The sequence below is a fragment of the Bos grunniens genome, chromosome X, assembly GCF_055505025.1.
Source record: "Bos grunniens cultivar Pamir isolate PY7600 chromosome X, Bosgru_T2T1.0, whole genome shotgun sequence".
NCBI lineage: Eukaryota > Metazoa > Chordata > Mammalia > Artiodactyla > Bovidae > Bos > Bos grunniens.
The window spans coordinates 46,292,622-46,310,463 of record NC_141194.1 but is presented as its reverse complement, the minus strand read 5'-3'; the positions used below and the strand labels follow the sequence as shown (position 1 = coordinate 46,310,463).

Here is a 17,842-nt window from a genome sequence, read left to right as displayed (position 1 = left end):
TCCTGCATTGCAGGTAGATTCTTTACTGCTGAGCCACCAGGGAAACTCCAAGCTGGTAATACTCCCCAGTTTTTTAGATATGCCTTGACTTAGGCTATATAGTATACATTGCCTTCCATATAATATATTAATTAGTGGTCAAGGAAGAAGTTTTTGGTACAGTTCCCTTGGTCATATGGTTAGTACAGCTTCTCTCTGCTTCAATAAATAAGACTCATAATGGAGGGGGAAAGAGAATATTATAATTAATGTTACACGAAAAAATGGGCCTATAGCCCCATAATGTAATGTAAGAATGTACATTATTGGCAGGTTTCTACACTCATCATCCTGCCACGGAATAATAAAAACTATAATTTTATCTCTGTAATCCCACAGAGTTTGTTGGTATTGACTCTGCATTACAGCATTTTTTATTTGATTACACCAATCTCGAGCATACTGATTGTAGTATTAGGTACATACTATTTCTAGGAATTCCTTAAATAAAACCCAATAGGTCATGACCTGCTGCTCTGTTAGATGGCCTTAATAATAGTTAGATTCATCTGATTTGAAGTAAAAGTTAGCACGTAGGGCTTACAAATCATTTATGAGTCATAAGTGATATTTTAAAGTTGGCTTAGTCAGAATGTGTGTTATTGATGTAGTAGACTAGACTTGAGGAGGAGGATTAGCCTCAGTATTGATGTTTGTGATTGCGTTAGTGGGATTGACTGACCCAGATAGTAATAGCATGGTCTCTGTTGTCCTCAATCTGACCCATGTTGTGTGTTTCCAATGGTGTGTATGTGGCATGCTATTTCCAGACATACTTTGTCAACCATGGAATGTATGGTTCAGGGTTAGGTGATCAATGTGTAGTTGACACTGGTGATAGTAGGAGTGGCACAGCAACAGAGTAGGGATTAAAGTTAGATGTCACCTGCAGCCAGCACTAAGGAATATGATTGCACACTGGGTATCACCCAAATGGTATTATTCAGTCCAGGGGTGATTAGTTCTAACCTCTTAGATGTTGGAAGTAAGTTCTGGTTTGTTCCACAGTACTTTTAGTGGGCAGCATATGAAGTCATATCTCCAGACAATGGTAGGTGGTTTGCTTAGCTTGCATTGAGTCATGAGTGACCACAAGCTGAGGATGGTCCCAGAATCAATGGTTCAAGTTAGGTCCTTGTCACGACTGATGGGGAAGTAACTAGGCTCTGGATTTTTCTATGAGGGAGAAGAGAAGGGTGAAAGTACAGGGAAGATATTACTTTGCTGTAGATAGCAATATCAGGACTCCCAAGTCCAAGAAAAGTGGTAATTGGGTTGTATCTGTTGTGAGTGTATATATCAGCAAGGGTTGCAGCATCTCTGTTGGTGTTCCCTTCATTTGTCAAAGATGTCAACATAGTGTAGTTATGCCATAAGGGTGTGGGGGTGAGTTAATGTAAGCAAGACTATGTGCAGTAGTTTTGGCCACTTGGAGGACCACTGTCCTCTAAGATCTCTCAGGAGCCCTTGTTTTAAAAGCTCACTATTTCCTTCTATGATATCTGCTGTCATAGGACAATGGGGTAGGTGAAAAACCCAAGCAATATTATCTTGTAGTGCCCGCTGTTACATTCGCTTTATGATGAAGTGGGTGCCTTGAACTATGTAACTGTGGCACACCCAAAGACTGTAAAAGTTGTTTTGTTAACCCCTCACAACATTAGAATTTTATCTTTGCATAGGGAAGCCAATAGAAGACCTCTGTAGGTATCCATCATTGTTAACACATATATAATGGCTCTGTCTGCTACATGGAGAGGCCCAGTGAAACTGGTTTGCTAGTTCTGATGTGGTCATTACTATAAATTTCTCCTCCCATGCCACAGGCCCAGAGTCTAGATTTCTGGCACATGGTACAATCCATAATAGCTTTGTGTAAATGTTTCTCTGCTGATTTGACTCCTCTATTAACAATCTATTTTTGCAACCCCATGATACCCAAATGCCTTGACTGACTTCTGGTATGCTTACAAATGGAAGTAGTAGGGTGGCTCCTCCCAAAGTTTTGGGAACTGTCCCTTCTTTAAGTGGTTACCTGAATTGCTGCTTTGATTAGTTAGTAAGCTTCAGCATTATACTGTGCCCCATCTGTGTCTTGTTTGATATGAGACAAGGTATGATGCATGAATATCTTCAGAGTGGTAGCCAATGTGGTGATTTTTAGAACTGTTTACCCCCAAATGTTTCAGCCTGTGTTTTCCAGCCTTGATCAAGTAGTTAGCACACAAGCCATCAACCAGGGATCAGTGAAAATATGAATCTTAGGAAAATGTCTGTCAAGGGCATGCTCTATTGCTAGAAGTATTGCATATTGCTTAGCCAATTGGATACTTTTGTCTATCCCTGTTTGAAAATCGGAGTGTTTAAAAAGGGTAAATTTTATGCATTGAACTTCCTGGCCACCTTATGCTCTATGCTCAATCCATCAGCAAAGAAATACTATTCCTTTTCTTGTTCCATGAGTGCTGATGACTCCTACTTAATTCCTTGGTTAGCAAAAGTCAGAGACATTTCTTGGGGTTTTGACAAGTTAACCTCAGTGGCAAGGTTTGTGACTGTTGTTTCTTCATGGAATTGTGACACTCCAGTAGAACTGGATTTAGCCTAATCTTGCAGATACCACTTCTGTTTTAATTAGTAAACCTCTATTGCTGATCCAGTTTTTCAGGGAACTTTTTCCATTACTCAGGTCATAGTAGGAATATTGGTCTACAGAGTGAAAGCCTCTGCTCTAGTAAGAGCTTCATTTTGATAAATGCCTAATACACCACTAGGAGTTTCCTCTCTTGTGGTGAATACTTATGGGCTGAGTTTGGGACTTTGCTTACCCTAAAGATCATGGTAGACATTTATCTGTCTGGTCAAGAGGATCCATGAAGCAAAATCACAAGTGTCAAGAAACTTCCAATTTTGAGGTCTACCCTACTAGTTTATCTAGTACCTGTTGTTGCTCAGATACACACTAAGAAGCAGATATTCCCAGGTGACATGATAGCTGGGGACCAGCAAATATTGGTGATAAGAAATGTATTAAAGTCAGAGTCCAAACATTCCTATCCAATATTCGACCTTCTTTACCAGTATGGGAGATTGAAGTGCTAGGAGCTTGTCTTTTACTAGGTTGGGAAATAGTTTACCCTTCTGAATTCCAAATGTAGTCCCAAAATGTCAACAGATTGGAAGAGGTCTTATGCCTTATGCAGGATATTTGCACATCCCCTATCTGTGACAAGTTTGCTCACAGTTGTGATGGCCTATAAAACAGAGTGTTGGTCAGGTTCAGTGAGGAGGATGTCATCAATATAATGTCAGAGCCAAATTTCTAGTGGGATGTGCAGCAGGGATCTAGGTCCTATCTGCAAAGCACATGTACTATTACAAGATTATTTACATATACCATAGGCAAACAAGAAAAGATACCTTCGACCCTGAAAGCTGAAGACGGATTGTTCAGTTCAGTTCAGTTCAGTCGATCAGTTGTGTCCGACTCTTTGTGACCCCATGAATCGCAGCACACCAGGCCTCCCTGTCCATCACCAACTCACAGAGCTCACCCACACTCTTGGCAATTGAGTCGGTGATGCCATCCAGCCATCTCATCCTCTGTCATCTCCTTCTCCTGCCTGCAATCCCTCCCAGAATCAGAGTCTTGTCCAATGGGTCAACTCTTCACATAAGTTTGCCAGAGTATTGGAGTTTCAGCTTCAGCATCAGTCCTTCCAAAGAACACCCAGGACGGATCTCCTTTAGAATGGACTGGTTGGATCTCCTTGCAGGCCAAGGGACTTTAAAGAGTCTTCTCCAACAATACAGATCAAAAGCAGCAATTCTTCAGCGCTCAGCTTTCTTCACAGTCCAACTTTCACATTCATACATGACCACTGGAAAAACCATAGTCTTGACTAGACAGACCTTTTTTGGCAAAGTAATGTCTCTGCTTTTGAATATACTATCTAGGATGGTCATAACTTTCCTTCCAAGGAGTAAGCATCTTTTAATTTCATGGCTGCAATAACCATCTGCAGTGATTTTGGAGCCCCCCAAAATAAAGTCTGACACTGTTTCCCCATCTATTTCCCATGAAGTGATGGGACCAGATGTCATGATGTTAGTTTTCTGATTGCTGAGCTTTAAGCCAACTTTGTCACTCTCCTCTTTCACTTTCATCAAGAGGCTTTTTAGTTCCTCTTCACTTTCTGCCATAAGGGTGGTATCATCTACATATCTGAGGTTATTGATATTTCTCCGGGCAATCTTGAATCCAGCTTGTGCTTCTTCCAGCCCAGCGTTTCTCACGATGTACTCTGGATATAAGTTAAATAAGCAGGGTGACAATATACAGCCTTGACGTACTCCTTTTCCTATTTGGAACCAGTCTGTTGTTCCATGTCCAGTTCTAACTGTTGCTTCCTGACATGCATACAGATTTCTCAAGAGACAGATCAGGTGGTCTGGTATTCCCATGTTTTTCAGAATTTTCCACAGTTTATTGTGATCCACACAGTCAAAGGCTTTGGCATAGTCAATAAAGCAGAAATAAATGCTTTCTGGAAGTCTCTTCCTTTTTCGATGATCCAGCAGATGTTGGCAATTTGATCTTTGGTTCCTCTGCCTTTTCTAAAACCAACCTGAACATCTGAGAGTTCACGCTTCACATATTGCTGAAGCCTGGCTTGGAGAATTTTGAGCATTAATTTACTAGCATGTGAAATGAGTGCAATTGTGTGGTAGTTTTAGCATTCTTTGGCATTGCCTTTCTTCGGGATTGGAATGAAAACACCTTTTCCAGTCCTGTGGCCACTGCTGAATTTTCCAAATTTGCTGGCATATTGAGTACAGCACTTTCACAGCATCATCTTCCAGGATTTGAAGTAGCTCAACTGGAATTCCATCACCTCCACTAGCTTTGCTCGTACTGATGCTTTCTAAGGCCCACTTGACTTCCCATTCCAGGATGTCTGGCTCTAGGTGAGTGATCACACCATCGTGATTATCTGGCTTATGAAGATCTTTTTTGTACAGTTTTTCTGTGTATTCTTGCAACCTCTTCTTAATATCTTCTGCTTCTGTTAGGTCCATACCATTTCTGTCCTTTATTGAGCCCATCTTTGCATGAAATGTTCCATTGGTATCTCTAATTTTCTTGAAGAGATCTCTAGTCTTTCCCATTCTGTTGTTTTCCTCTATTTCTTTGAATTGATCACTGAGGAAGGCTTTTTTATCTCTTCTTGCTATTCTTTGGAACTCTGCATTCAGATGCTTTATCTTTCCTTTCCTTTGCTTTTTGCTTCTCTTCTTTTCACAGCTATTTGTAAGGCCTCCTCAGACAGCCATTTTGCTTTTTTGCATTTGTTTTCCACGGGGATGGTCTTGATCCCTGTCTCCTGTACAATGTCACGAACCTCCATCCATAGTTCATCAGGCATTCAATCTATGAGATCAAGTTCCTTAAATCTATTTATCACTTCTACTGTGTAATCATAAGGAATTTGATTTAGGTCATACCTGAATGGTCTAGTGGTTTTCCCTATTTTCTTCAGTTTAAGTGTGAATTTGGCAATAAGGAGTTCATGATCTGAGCCACAGTTAGCTCCCGGTTTTGTTTTTGCTGAGTGTATAGAGCTTCTCCATCTTTGGCTGCAAAGAATATAAACAATCTGATTTTGGTGTTGACCATCTGGTGATGTCCATGTGTAAAGTCTTCTCTTTTTTTGTTGGAAGAGGGTGTTTGCTATGACCAGTGTGTTCTTTTGGCAAAACTCTATTAGCCTTTGCCCTGCTTCATTCCGTATTCCAAGGCCAAATTTGCCTGTTACCCCAGGTGTTTCTTAACTTCCTACTTTTGCATTCCAGTCCCCTGTGATGAAAAGGATGTCTTTTGGGGGTATTAGTTCTAAAAGGTCTTGTAGGTCTTCATAGAACCGTTCACCTTCAGCTTCTTCAGCATTACTGGTTGGGGCATAGACTTGGATTACTGTGATATTGAATGGTTTGCCTTGGAAATGAACAGAGACCATTCTGTCGTTTTTGAGATTGCAGCCAAGTACTTCATTTTGGACTCTTTTGTTGACCATGATGGCTACTCCATTTCTTCTAAGGGATTCCTGCCCACAGTAGTAGACATAATGGTCATCTGAGTTAAATTCACCCATTCCAGTCCATTTTAGTCACTGATTGCTAGAATGTTAACGTTCACTCTTGCCATCTCCTGTTTGACCACTTCCAATTTGCCTTGATTCATGGACCTAACATTACAAGTTCCTATGCAATATTGCTCTTTACAACGTTGCACCTTGCTTCTATCACCAGTCACATCTACAACTGGGTATTGTTTTTGCTTTGGCTCCATCCCTTCATTCTTTCTGGAGTTATTTCTCCACTGATCTCCAGTAACATATTGAGCACCTTCCAACCTGATGAGTTCCTCTTTCAGTATCCTATCATTTTGCCTTTTCATACTGTTTATGGGATTCTCATGGCAAGAATACTGAAATGGTTTGCCATTCCCTTCTCCAGTGGACCACATTTTGTCAGACCTCTCCACCATGACCTGCCCATCTTGGGTGGCCCCACGTGGCATGGCTTAGTTTCATTGAGTTAGACAAGGCTGCAGTCCATGTGATTAGATTGACTAGTTTTCTGCGATTATGGTTTGTGTGTCTGACCTCTGATGAATTGTTACTCTCCTGCAATATTTTTAATGAATAGAACATACTAGTCAAGTCTGTTACTTCAAACTGTTTATCTATATTTCTTTGAATGTTAAGGTGAAGATATCTGGTAGGGATGCTCTAAAAAAGGGAACAGCCTTGTTCAACTCTCTATAGTCTATAATTAGCCTCCACTTATTAGTAGTGGCTTTAGAGCACAGGTCGTACCAGGGAACTGAAAGGTGAGATATGAGGAATCAGTACCCATTCTTTAAGTCAAGCCATAATCCTTCAGCGCCTTGTCTTAGCTGATACTGTCTCATATGTAAGGGATCATTAACTGGTTTTTACCATGCATTGCCCACCAATAGCATAAAAGCCTTTAGTTTGTTCCATGAAATACTTGCTAACTGCAGAGCTCCATTCCAGTAATGGATAGAGGGATAGTCTTGGCAGAAGGGATAGCAGTTACAAACAAACAAACTTTTTTTTTTTTTTTTTTGCAGAACTGGGTCAATTTTAATAGATAAGTGGGTAATTATTACTTTAATCTTTCCTTCTCCCAAGCTGATCACCTCCTGTGTTGGGAGGAGAGTTGAGGGGTCCCTTTAAAAGATGAGTGATTTCTGGGGTAAGGGAGGTTTGAAAAACCATGTGCAACAGAGCCAGCCAGTGGTGGGTAGATTTTGAAATACAAAGCTATAGTTTCTTTTGTTTCTTTTTTTAATTTTTAACTTTATATTTGACTATACTTGATTTACAATGTTATGTTAGTTTCAAATGTACAGCAAAGTGATACAGTTATACACATATCTATTGTTTTTCAAATTACTTTCCTATTTAGGTTATTACAGAATATTGAGCAGAATTCCTTCTGCTATACCGTAGGTCTTGTTGGTTATCTATTCTAAATATAGGAGTGTGTATATGTCAATCCCAATCACCCAATCTATCCCTCCCACCCCCACCCTTCATTCCCGGTAACCAAAACTTCATTTTCTGTTTCTGCAAGTCTCTTTCTGTTTTATAAATAAGTTCATTTATATCTTTCTCTTTTTTTGATTCCACAAATAAGCGATATTATATGATATTTGTCTTTCTCTCTCTGACTTACTCCACTTAGTCAAATAATCTCCAGACCCACCCATGTTGCCAAAAACAGCACTATTTCATACTATTTAATGGCTGAGTCTCCATTGTACATATGTACCACCTCTACTTCATCCACTCATCTGTAGATGGACATTTAGGTTGCTTCCCTGTCTTGGCTATTGTAAACAGTGCTGCAACAAACATTTGGGTGCATGTATCATTTTGAACCATGGTTTTCTCTGGATATATGCCCAGGAGTGGGATTGCTGGATCACATGGTAGCTCTATTTTTATTTTTTTAAAGAACTTTCGTACTTTAAATCCTCTGTAGTGGCTCTACCAGTTTGTACAGTGTAGGAGGGTTACCTTTTCTCTACACCCTCTCCAGCATTTACTGTTTGAAGACTTTTTGATGATGGCTATTCTGACTGTTGTGAGGTGATAGCTCATTGTAGTTTTGATTTACATTTCTCAGTGGCTCAGTGGTAAAGAATCCACCTGCAATGCAAGAGACTTGCAGGAGATGGGGTTCAATCCTTATGGTCAGGAAGATCCCCTGGAGAAGGAAATGGCAACCAACTCCACTATTCTTGCCTGAGAAATCCCATAGACAGAATTGCCTGGCAGGCTACAATCCATTGGCTTACAAAAGTGTCCGACACAACTTCACAGCTAAACAACAACAATAATTAGCAATGCTGAACATCTTTTCTTGTGCCTCTTGGCTATATGTATGTCTTCTTTGGCAAAATGTCTATTTAGGTGTTCTCTCCATTTTTTGATTGGTTCATTTGTTTTTTTCAAACCACCATCACCCTGATACCAAAACCAAACAAGGATACCAAAGGAAAAAAAAAGAAAATTACAGGTGAATATCACTGATGAACATGGATGTAACAGTCTTCAACAAAATACCAGAAAACTGAATTCAACAATATATTGAAAGGATCATACACCATGATCAAATGGGAGTTTTCCTAGGGATGCAAAGAATTTTCAATATTCACAGACTTAATCAGTGTCATGCACTATATAAACAAATTAAAGAATAAAAACCACATGATCATCTTCTGCAATATGTACAAAAGAAAACTTTTGACAAAATTCAACATGCATTTATGATGAAAACACACCAGGAAGTGGGCATAGAGAGAACCTACTTCCGCATAGTAGTGTATGTATGTATGTGTGTGTGTCCGACTCTTTGTGAACTCCATGGACTCCATGGACTACTTCAGCATAATAAACCCATATATGACAAATCTAGAGCTAACATCACACTCAACTGTGAAAAACTGAATGCATTTTCTCTAAGATCAGGAACAAGACAAGATGTCCACTGTTATCACTTTTATTCAAGATAGTTTTTAAAGTCCTACTATGGGAATCAAGAAGAAAAAGAAATAAAAGGAATCCAAGTTAGAAAAGAAGTAAAGCTATCACTGTTTGTAGATGACATGATACATACATAGAAAATCCTAAGTTCAGTTCAATCACTCAGTCGTGTCCGACTCTGCAACATCATGGACTGCAGCATACTAGGCCTCCCTGTCCATCACCAACTCCAAGAGTTTCCTCAAACTCATGCCCATTGATTCGGTGATGCCATCCAACCATCTCATCCTCTGTCATCCCCTTGTCCTCCCACCTTCAATTTTTCCTAGCATCAGGATTTTTTTAAATGAGTCAGTCCTTCGAATCAGGTGGCCAAAGTATTGGAGTTTCAGCTTCAGCATCAGTCCTTCCAGTGAATATTCAGGACTGATTTCCTTTAGGATGGATCTCCTTGCTTTCCAAGGGACTGTCAACAGTCTTCTCCAACACCATAGTTCAAAAACATCAATTCTTCGGCACTCATCTTTCTTTATAGTCCAACTCTCACATCTATGCATGACTATTGGAAAAACCATAGCCTTGACTAGATGGACCTTTGTCAGCAAAGTAATGTCTCTGCTTTTTAATATGCTGTCTAGGTTGGTCATAACTTTTCTTCCAAGGAGCAGGCATCTTTTAATTTAATGACTGCATTCATCATCTGCAGTGATTTTGGAGCCCAAGAAAATAAAATCTGTCACTATTTCACATCTATTTTCCATGAAGTGATAGGACCAGATGCCATGATCTTAGTTTTCTGAATGTTGAGTCTTAAGCCAACCTTTTAACTCTCCTCTTTCACTTTGTTCAAGAGGCTCTTTAGTTCTTCACTTTCTGCCATAAGGGTGGTGTCATCTGCGTATCTGATGTTATTGATATCTCTCCTGGCAATCTTGATTCCAGTTTGTGCTTAATCTAGTCCAACATTTCTCATGATGTACTCTGCATATAAGTTAAATAAGCAGGGTGACAATATACAGCCTTGACGTACTCCTTTCCCAATTTGGAACAAGTCAGTTGTTCCATGTCCAATTCTTTTTTTTTTTTTTTTTTACCACAGCACTAAGTTTTATTAGGGATTTCATTAAACTTAAATTTCTAGGATTGAAGGAGTCAGTTAGGGAACACAACGCTCATGAAGCCTCCTCAGATCTCATAGTGAACCACTGGCTCAGGTTCTTTGTTGGGATCGCCGCCTCGTTCCAGGTACAGATTATTGTAAGGATACTGCTTTGGCCCCACAGGCTGGTAGGCGGGGTAAGTCTCCCCTACCCAAAACATGAACAGCATGAAGGCGACGAAGCCGAAGAGGTGCTTACACATGAGGTTCCAGTTAACAGGAGTCGGGGACGTGTCCACACGGTTCCTGATATACATGTCCAGGTCCCAGTGCATCAGTTCACCCCAGTTCAACCGCAGGTCTGGGTGTTCCCAGTCATACCATGGATCCCTCTCCTGCTGTGAGCGGTCAGGCAGTTTCGGATAGTCACCATACCCCATGCCATCATCTGGGTACGGCTCGTAGTCTTCCACCTGCATATTATACTTCTTGGCGGTGGCAGCCCGTTCTTCTGGGGTCTTGGGATAGGGTCCCGGGAGCATGTCCTTGGTAATGTGGGAGGCTGTCCGTGCACCCAGCGGCACCACGTTTTGGGCTGCCTTTTGTAGCCATCGGACTCCCAGGACCCCCACCCTGGCCGCCGCCATCTTCACCTTCTTTCTCCATGTCCAATTCTAACTCTTTCTTCTTGACCTGCATACAGATTTCTCAGGAGGCAGGTCAGGTGGTCTTGTATTCCCATGTTTTTAATAATTTTCCATAGTTTGTTGTGATCCACATGTAAGGCTTTGGCATAGTTAATAAACCAGAAGTAGATGTTTTTCTGGAATTCTCTTGCTTTTTTGATGATCCAACGGATGTTGGCAATTTGATCTCTCATTCCTCTGCCTTTTCAAAATCCAGCTTGAACATCTGTAAGTTCTTGGTTTACGTATTGCTGAAGCCTGGCTTGGAGAATTTTGAGCGTTACTTTGCTAGTGTGTGAGATGAGGGCAATTGTGTGGTACTTTGAACATTCTTTGTCATTACCTTTCATTGTGATTAGAATGAAAACTGACCTTTTTCAGTGCAGTGGAAACTGCTGAGTTTTCCAAATTTCCTGGCATGTTGAGTACAGCACTTTCACAGCATCATCGTTTAGGATTCGAAATACGTCAGTGAAAATTCCATCAGCTCCATTAGCTTTGTTTGTAGTGATGCTTCCTAAGGCCCACTTGTCTTGAACATTCCAGGTGTCTGGTTCTAGGTGAGTGATCACACCATCATGGTTATCTGGGTCATGAAGGTCTTTTCTGTATAGTTCTTCTGTGTAATCTTGCCACTTCTTAATATCTTCTGCATCTGTTGGGTCCATGCATCTGTCCTTTATTGTGCCCATCCTTGCATGAAAAGTTCCCTTGGTATCTCTGATTTTCTTGAATAGATCTCTAGTCTTTCCCATTCTATTGTTTTCCTCTATTTCTTTGCAGTGATCACTGAGGAAGGCTTTCTTATCTCTCCTTGCTATTCTTTGAAACTCTGCATTCAAATGGGTATATCTTCCCATTTCTCCTTTGCCTTTAGCTTCTCTTTCTTTTCTCAGCTATTTTTAAGACCTTGTCAGACAACCATTTTTCCTTTTTTCATTTCTTTTTCTTGGAGATCCTGCATCCATAGTTCTTCAGGCACTTTATCAGATCTAATCCTTTGAATCTATTTTTCGCTTCCACTTTATAATCGTAAGGAATTTGATTTAGGTCATACCTGAATCGTCTAGTGGTTTTCCCTACTTTCTTCAATTGAAGTCTGAATTTGGCAATAAGGAGTTCATGATCTGAGCCATAGTCAGCTCCCGGTTTTGTTTTTGCTGACTGTATTAAAGCTTCTCCATCTTTGGCTGCAAAGAATACAATCAATTTGATTTTGGTATTGACCATCTGATGATGCCCATGTGTAGAGTCTTCTCTTGTGTTGTTGGAAGAGGGTGTTTCTATGACCAGTCTGTTCTCTTGGCAAAACTCTATTAGCCTTTTCCCTGCTTCATTCTGTACTCCAAGGCAAAATTAGCCTGTTACTGCATATATCTCTTGTATTCCTACTTTTGCATCCCAGTCCACTATAATGAAAAGGACATATTTTGGGGGTGTTGTTTCTAGAAGGTCTTGTAGGTCTTCATAGAACCATTCACCGTCAGCTTCTTCAGCATTACTGGTCGGGGCATAGACTTGGATTGCTGTGGTATTGAATGGTTTGCCTTGGAATGAATAGAAATCATTCTGTCGTTTTTGAGATTGCATCCAAGTTGCATGTCAGACTCTTACGTTGACTATGATGGCTACTCCATTTCTTCTAAGGGATTCTTGCCCACAGTAGTAGATATTAATGGTCATCTGCGTTATATTCACCCATTCCAGTTCATTTTATTTCAGTGATCCCTAAAATGTTGATGTTCATTCTTGCCATCTCCTGTTTGACCCTTTCCAATTTGCCTTGATTCATGGACCTAAAATTCCAGGTTCCTATGCAATATTACTCTTTACAGCATTGGACTTTACTTTGATCACTAGTCATATCCACATCTGAGTGTTGTTTTAGCTTTGGCCCCATCTCTTCATTCTTTCTGTAGTTATTTCTCCGTTGATCTCCAGTAGCATATTGGGCACCTACCGACCTCGGGAGTTCATCTTTCAGTGTCTTATCTTTTTGCCTTTTCATAATGTTCATGGGGTTCTCAAGGCAAGAGTAGTGAAGTGGTTTGTCATTCCTTTTTCCAGTGAATAACATTTTGTCAGAACTCTCCACCATGACTCATCCATCTTGGGTGGCCCACATGGCATGGCTCATAGTTTCATTGATTTAGACAAAGCTGTGGTCCATGTGATCAGATTGGTTAGTGTTCTGTGACTGTGGTTTTCAGTCTTTAGAGTTTTTTAGAAAATCCTAAAAATGCTACCAAAAGACTACTAGAGCTCATGAATGAATTTGATAAAGATGTATATTACAAAATTAATATACAGAAATCTGTTGCATTTCTGTAAACTAAAAATAGAAGAACAGAAAGAGAAATTAAGGAAACAATCCCATTTACCCTCACATCATAAAGAAAAAACAATACCTAGGGAAAAAAAAAAAAAAAAAACCTTTACTCCAAAACCTAAGATGCCCATGAAAAAAATAGACTTCCCTGATGGTTCAGAAGATAAAGAATCTGTCTTCAATGCAGGAGACCCAGGTTCGATTCCTGGGTTGGGAAAATCCAGTGGAGAAAGAAATGCAAGCCACTTCACCATTCTTGCCTGGAGAATTCCATGGACAGAGGAGCCTGGCAGGCTACAATCCATGGGATCACAAAGAAAGAAAAAGAAAGTGACACAACCAGATGGAAAGATATACCATGTTCTTAGACTCAAAGAATCAATACTGTCAAAATGACTATACTGCCCAAGGCAATCTACAGATTTAGTGCAATTCCCATCAAATTACCAATGGCACTTTTCATAGGACTAGAAGAATAAACTTTAAAATTTGTATGGAGACACAAAAGACCCCAAATAGAAAAAAAAAAAAAAAAAAAAAACTTGAGAAATAAAACAGAACTGGAGGAATCAGGCTCCCTGACTTCAGACTATACCCCAAAGCTACAGTAATCCAAACGATATGGTACTGGCAAAAAAAAAAAAAAAACAGAAATATAAGTCAATGAAACAGGATAGAAAGTACAGATATAAACTCACCTACCTATGGTCAGTTGCAGCTGCTGCTAAGTCGCTTCAGTCGTGTCTGTCTCTGTGCGACCCCATAGATGGCAGCCTACCAGGCTCCCCCATCCCTGGGATTCTCCAGGCAAGAACACTGGAGTGGGTTGCCATTTCCTTCTCCAATGCGTGAAAGTGAAGTCATTCAGTCGTGTCCGACCCTCAGCGACCCCATGGATTGCAGCCTTCCAGGCTCTTCCGTCCATGGGATTTTCCAGGCAAGAGTACTGGAGTGGGGTGCCATTGCAGTCAGTTAATCTTTGACAAAAAGAGGCAAGAATATACAATGGAGAAAAGACCATCTCTTCAATAAGTGTTGCTGGGAAAACTGGACAGCTATATATAAAAGAGTGAAATTAGAACATTTTCTAATACCATACACAAAGTTAAACTCTAAATGGATTAAAGACCTAAATGTAATACTGTATACTATAAAACATAAACAGAACCATCTCTGTCATAAATTTGAAGCAATACCTTTTCCATCAGTCTCCTAGAGTAGTGAAAATAAACACAAAAATAAACAAATTGGATCTAATTAAGCTCAAAAGCTTTTGCCTAGCAAAGGAAACAATAAATAATATGAAAAGACAACCCACAGGATGAGAGATAATATTTGCAAATGATGCAACCAATGAGGGATTAATCTGCAAAATTTACAAACAGCTCATACAGCTCAATACCAAAAAAAAAAAAAAAAACTATAGTTAAGGTGGCAAAAGGGTGATTTTCCACTAGAAGGGGCCAGCTTCTACAACCACCCCTTATGTGACTGCCAGATCACTATATGGAGGTTGGTGCCTGCTACTGGAGGAAATCAGAGGTAGCTTTGCAAGGGTAGCGCTTTTGAAGGTGATGCCTGTTGTGGATTGTAATCTAACCCTAGTAAATATTGTAATTGCTCCACCAATTTACCAGACAGCATCCAATTTGGATTTCTCTTGTTTCTTAGGATCCAATATAACCTCTCTTGTTCATTTCATACTTCACATTTAAGCAAGGACCTGGTTATAATTGGTTTGTATAGTGTAGAGGAAAGAGACATCCCTATTGATAGCAATTAGGGTATTATTTGTATAATTAACAAGTGATGCTTGACTCTGAGTTTCTCTTTCATGTGTTTCTATTAAATGTAGTGCAGCTGTGACTTCTTCAATTGTTTTACCTTTAGCTGTTATGACTCATAAAGAGAACTTACACTTAACAGAGAAGAGGGTATGGCAACCTACTCCAGTATTCTTGCCTGGAGAATCCCATGGACAGAGGAGGCTGGCGGGCTAAAGTCCATAGGGTCACAAAGAGTCAGACACGACTGAAGCGACTGAGCATGCATATGTGCATACTTAACAGAAGACCTCCTGACAAAGAACTAGATAGACTCAAGACATAATTAAGTCACTTCTTGACTTGTAGAGTCATCATACTACCTGCCATGCTGCATCCATCTATTGCCTAATAAGTCCACTCCAACATCCCAGCTGACAGAGGAAATATTTGGCCTCAGCTAATATTTTCTATTAACAGTTTGCCTAGGCCTTTATGAGTCCTAATATAGAATGGTCAACCCTATAAGCCATAAAAATTCACATCAAAAGGAATATGTGGACCGGAGTCCAAAGCTTTCTCTATTGGTCAGTCCCACCTTTCACACTAATTGTATAGGATCCTTTATTAGGGACACCACTTTTCTATTCTGAGCAACCAACTGCTTAAATTTAGCACCCATAAGGTGAATTTTATTCACCAGATCTATTCTATATGGCCAGGCAGCCTCTTTTTTACTTCACTCTAGGGTTCTTCAAGGAGAGACTAGGCCTCAGGGGCACTGAATACAACAGTCCTTTTACCCTACCATTACCCCTCCCGTAGTTTGACCTCAGACCAAACAATGGGCTTGGGAGAGGGAGGACACAGCCCCACCCATCAACAGAAAATTTGATTAAAGATTTAATGAGCATAGTCCTGCCCATCAGAAAAAGACCCATTCATTTCAGTTCAGTCGCTCAGTCGTGTCCAACTTTTGCAACCCCATGAACCACAGCATGCCAGGCCTCTCTGTCCATCACCAACTGCCAGAGTCTACCCAAACCCATGTCCATCGAGTCGGTGATACCATCCAACCATCTCATCCTCTGTCGTCCCCTTCTCCTCCTGCCCTTAATCTTTCCCAGCATCAGGGTCTTTTCAAATGAGTCAGCTCTTCGCATCAGGTGGCCAAAGTATTGGAGTTTCAGCTTCAACATCAGTCCTTCCAGTGAAAACCCAGGACCGATCTCCTTTACAATGAACTGGTTGGATCTCCTTGCAGTCCAAGGGACTCTCAAGAGTCTTCTCCAATGCCATAGTTCAAAAGCATCAATTCTTCGGTGCTCAGCTTTCTTTATGGTCCAACTCTTACGTCCATACAAGACTACTGGAAAAACCACAGCCTTGACTAGACGGACCTTTGTAGGCAAAGTAATGTCTCTGCGTTTTAATATGCTGTCTAGGTTAGTCATAACTTTCCTTCCAAGGAGTAAGCGTCTTTTAATTTCATGGATGCAATCACCATCTGCAGTGATTCTGGAGCCCAAAAAAATAAAGTCAGGCACTGTTTCCCCATCTATTTGCCATGAAGTGATGAGACTGGATGCCATGATCATTTTCTGAATGCTGAGCTTTAAGCCAACTTTTTCACTCTCCTCTTTCACTTTCATCAAGAGGCTCTTTAGTTCTTCTTTGCTTTCTGCCATAAGGGTGGTATCATCTCCATATCTGAGGTTATTGATATTTCTCCTGGCAATCTTGATTCCAGCTTGTGCTTCCTCCAGCCCAGCATTTCTCATGATGTACCCTGCATATAAGTTAAATAGAAGGGTGACAATATACAGCCTTGATGTACTCCTTTTCCTATTTGGAACCAGTCGTTGTTCCATGTCCAGTTCTAACTGTTGCTTCCTGACCTGCATACAGGTTTCTCAAGAGGCAGGTCAGGTGGTCTGGTATTCCCATCTCCTTTAGAATTTTCCACAATTTATTGCGATCCACACAGTCAAAGCCTTTGGCATAGTCAATAAAACAGAAATAGATGTTTTTCTGAAATTCTCTTGCTTTTTTGATGATCCAGCAGATGTTGGCAATTTGGTCTCTGGTTCCTCTGCCTTTTCTAAATCCAGCTTCCCTACAATCAGTGTCTCCCATCAGGAAGCTTCAACAAGCCTCTTACCCTTATCCATCAAAGGGCAGACACAATGAAAACCACAGTCATAGAAAACTGACCAAACTGATCACGTGGATCACAGCCTTCTCTAACTTAACGAAAGTATGAGCCATTCCGTGTAGGGCCACCAAAGATGGACGGGTCATGGTGGAGAGTTCTGACAAAACGTGCTCCACTGGAGAAGGGAATGGCAAACCACTTCAGTATTCCTGGGTTGCAAACCCCATGAACAGTATGAAAAGGAAAAAGATAGGACACTGATATAAGAACTGCCCCCGTCTGTAGGTGCTCAATATGGTACTGGAGAAGAGTGGACAAATGACTCCAGAAAGAATGAAGAGATGGCGCCAAAGGGAAAACAATACCCAGTTGTCAGTGTGACTGATGATGGAAGTAAAGTCCGATGCCGTAAAGAACAATATTGCATAGGAATCTGGAATGTTAGGTCCATTAATCAAGGCAAATTGGAAGTGGTCATTAACAATTTAGGAATCAGTGAACTAAAATGGATTGGAGTGGGTGAATTTAATTCAGATGACCATTATATCTACTATAGTGGGCAAGAATCCCTTAGAAGAAATGGAGTAGCCCTCATAGTCAACAAAAGAGTCTGACATGCAGTATTTTGGATGCAATCTCAAAAACGACAGAATGATCTCTGTTCTTTCCAAGGCAAATCATTCAATATCATAGA

The 17,842-nt window shown here is 40.5% G+C and overlaps 2 protein-coding genes and 1 pseudogene across 3 annotated transcripts in view; 2 read left to right on the top strand and 1 right to left on the bottom strand.

The window, feature by feature from the left end:
* Positions 1 to 17,842, top strand: part of ASB12 (ankyrin repeat and SOCS box containing 12) — a 204,223-nt gene that overhangs the window by 129,581 nt on the left and 56,800 nt on the right. The window lies entirely within an intron of this gene.
* The window catches only part of MTMR8 (myotubularin related protein 8), a 278,922-nt gene that overhangs the window by 245,762 nt on the left and 15,318 nt on the right, over positions 1 to 17,842 (top strand). The gene's annotated exons all lie outside the window — the stretch shown is intronic.
* On the bottom strand, positions 9,119 to 14,644 carry LOC147340259 (NADH dehydrogenase [ubiquinone] 1 beta subcomplex subunit 8, mitochondrial pseudogene; annotated as a pseudogene). Its single transcript, XR_015159920.1, has one exon. The product of XR_015159920.1 is annotated as an NADH dehydrogenase [ubiquinone] 1 beta subcomplex subunit 8, mitochondrial pseudogene (transcript).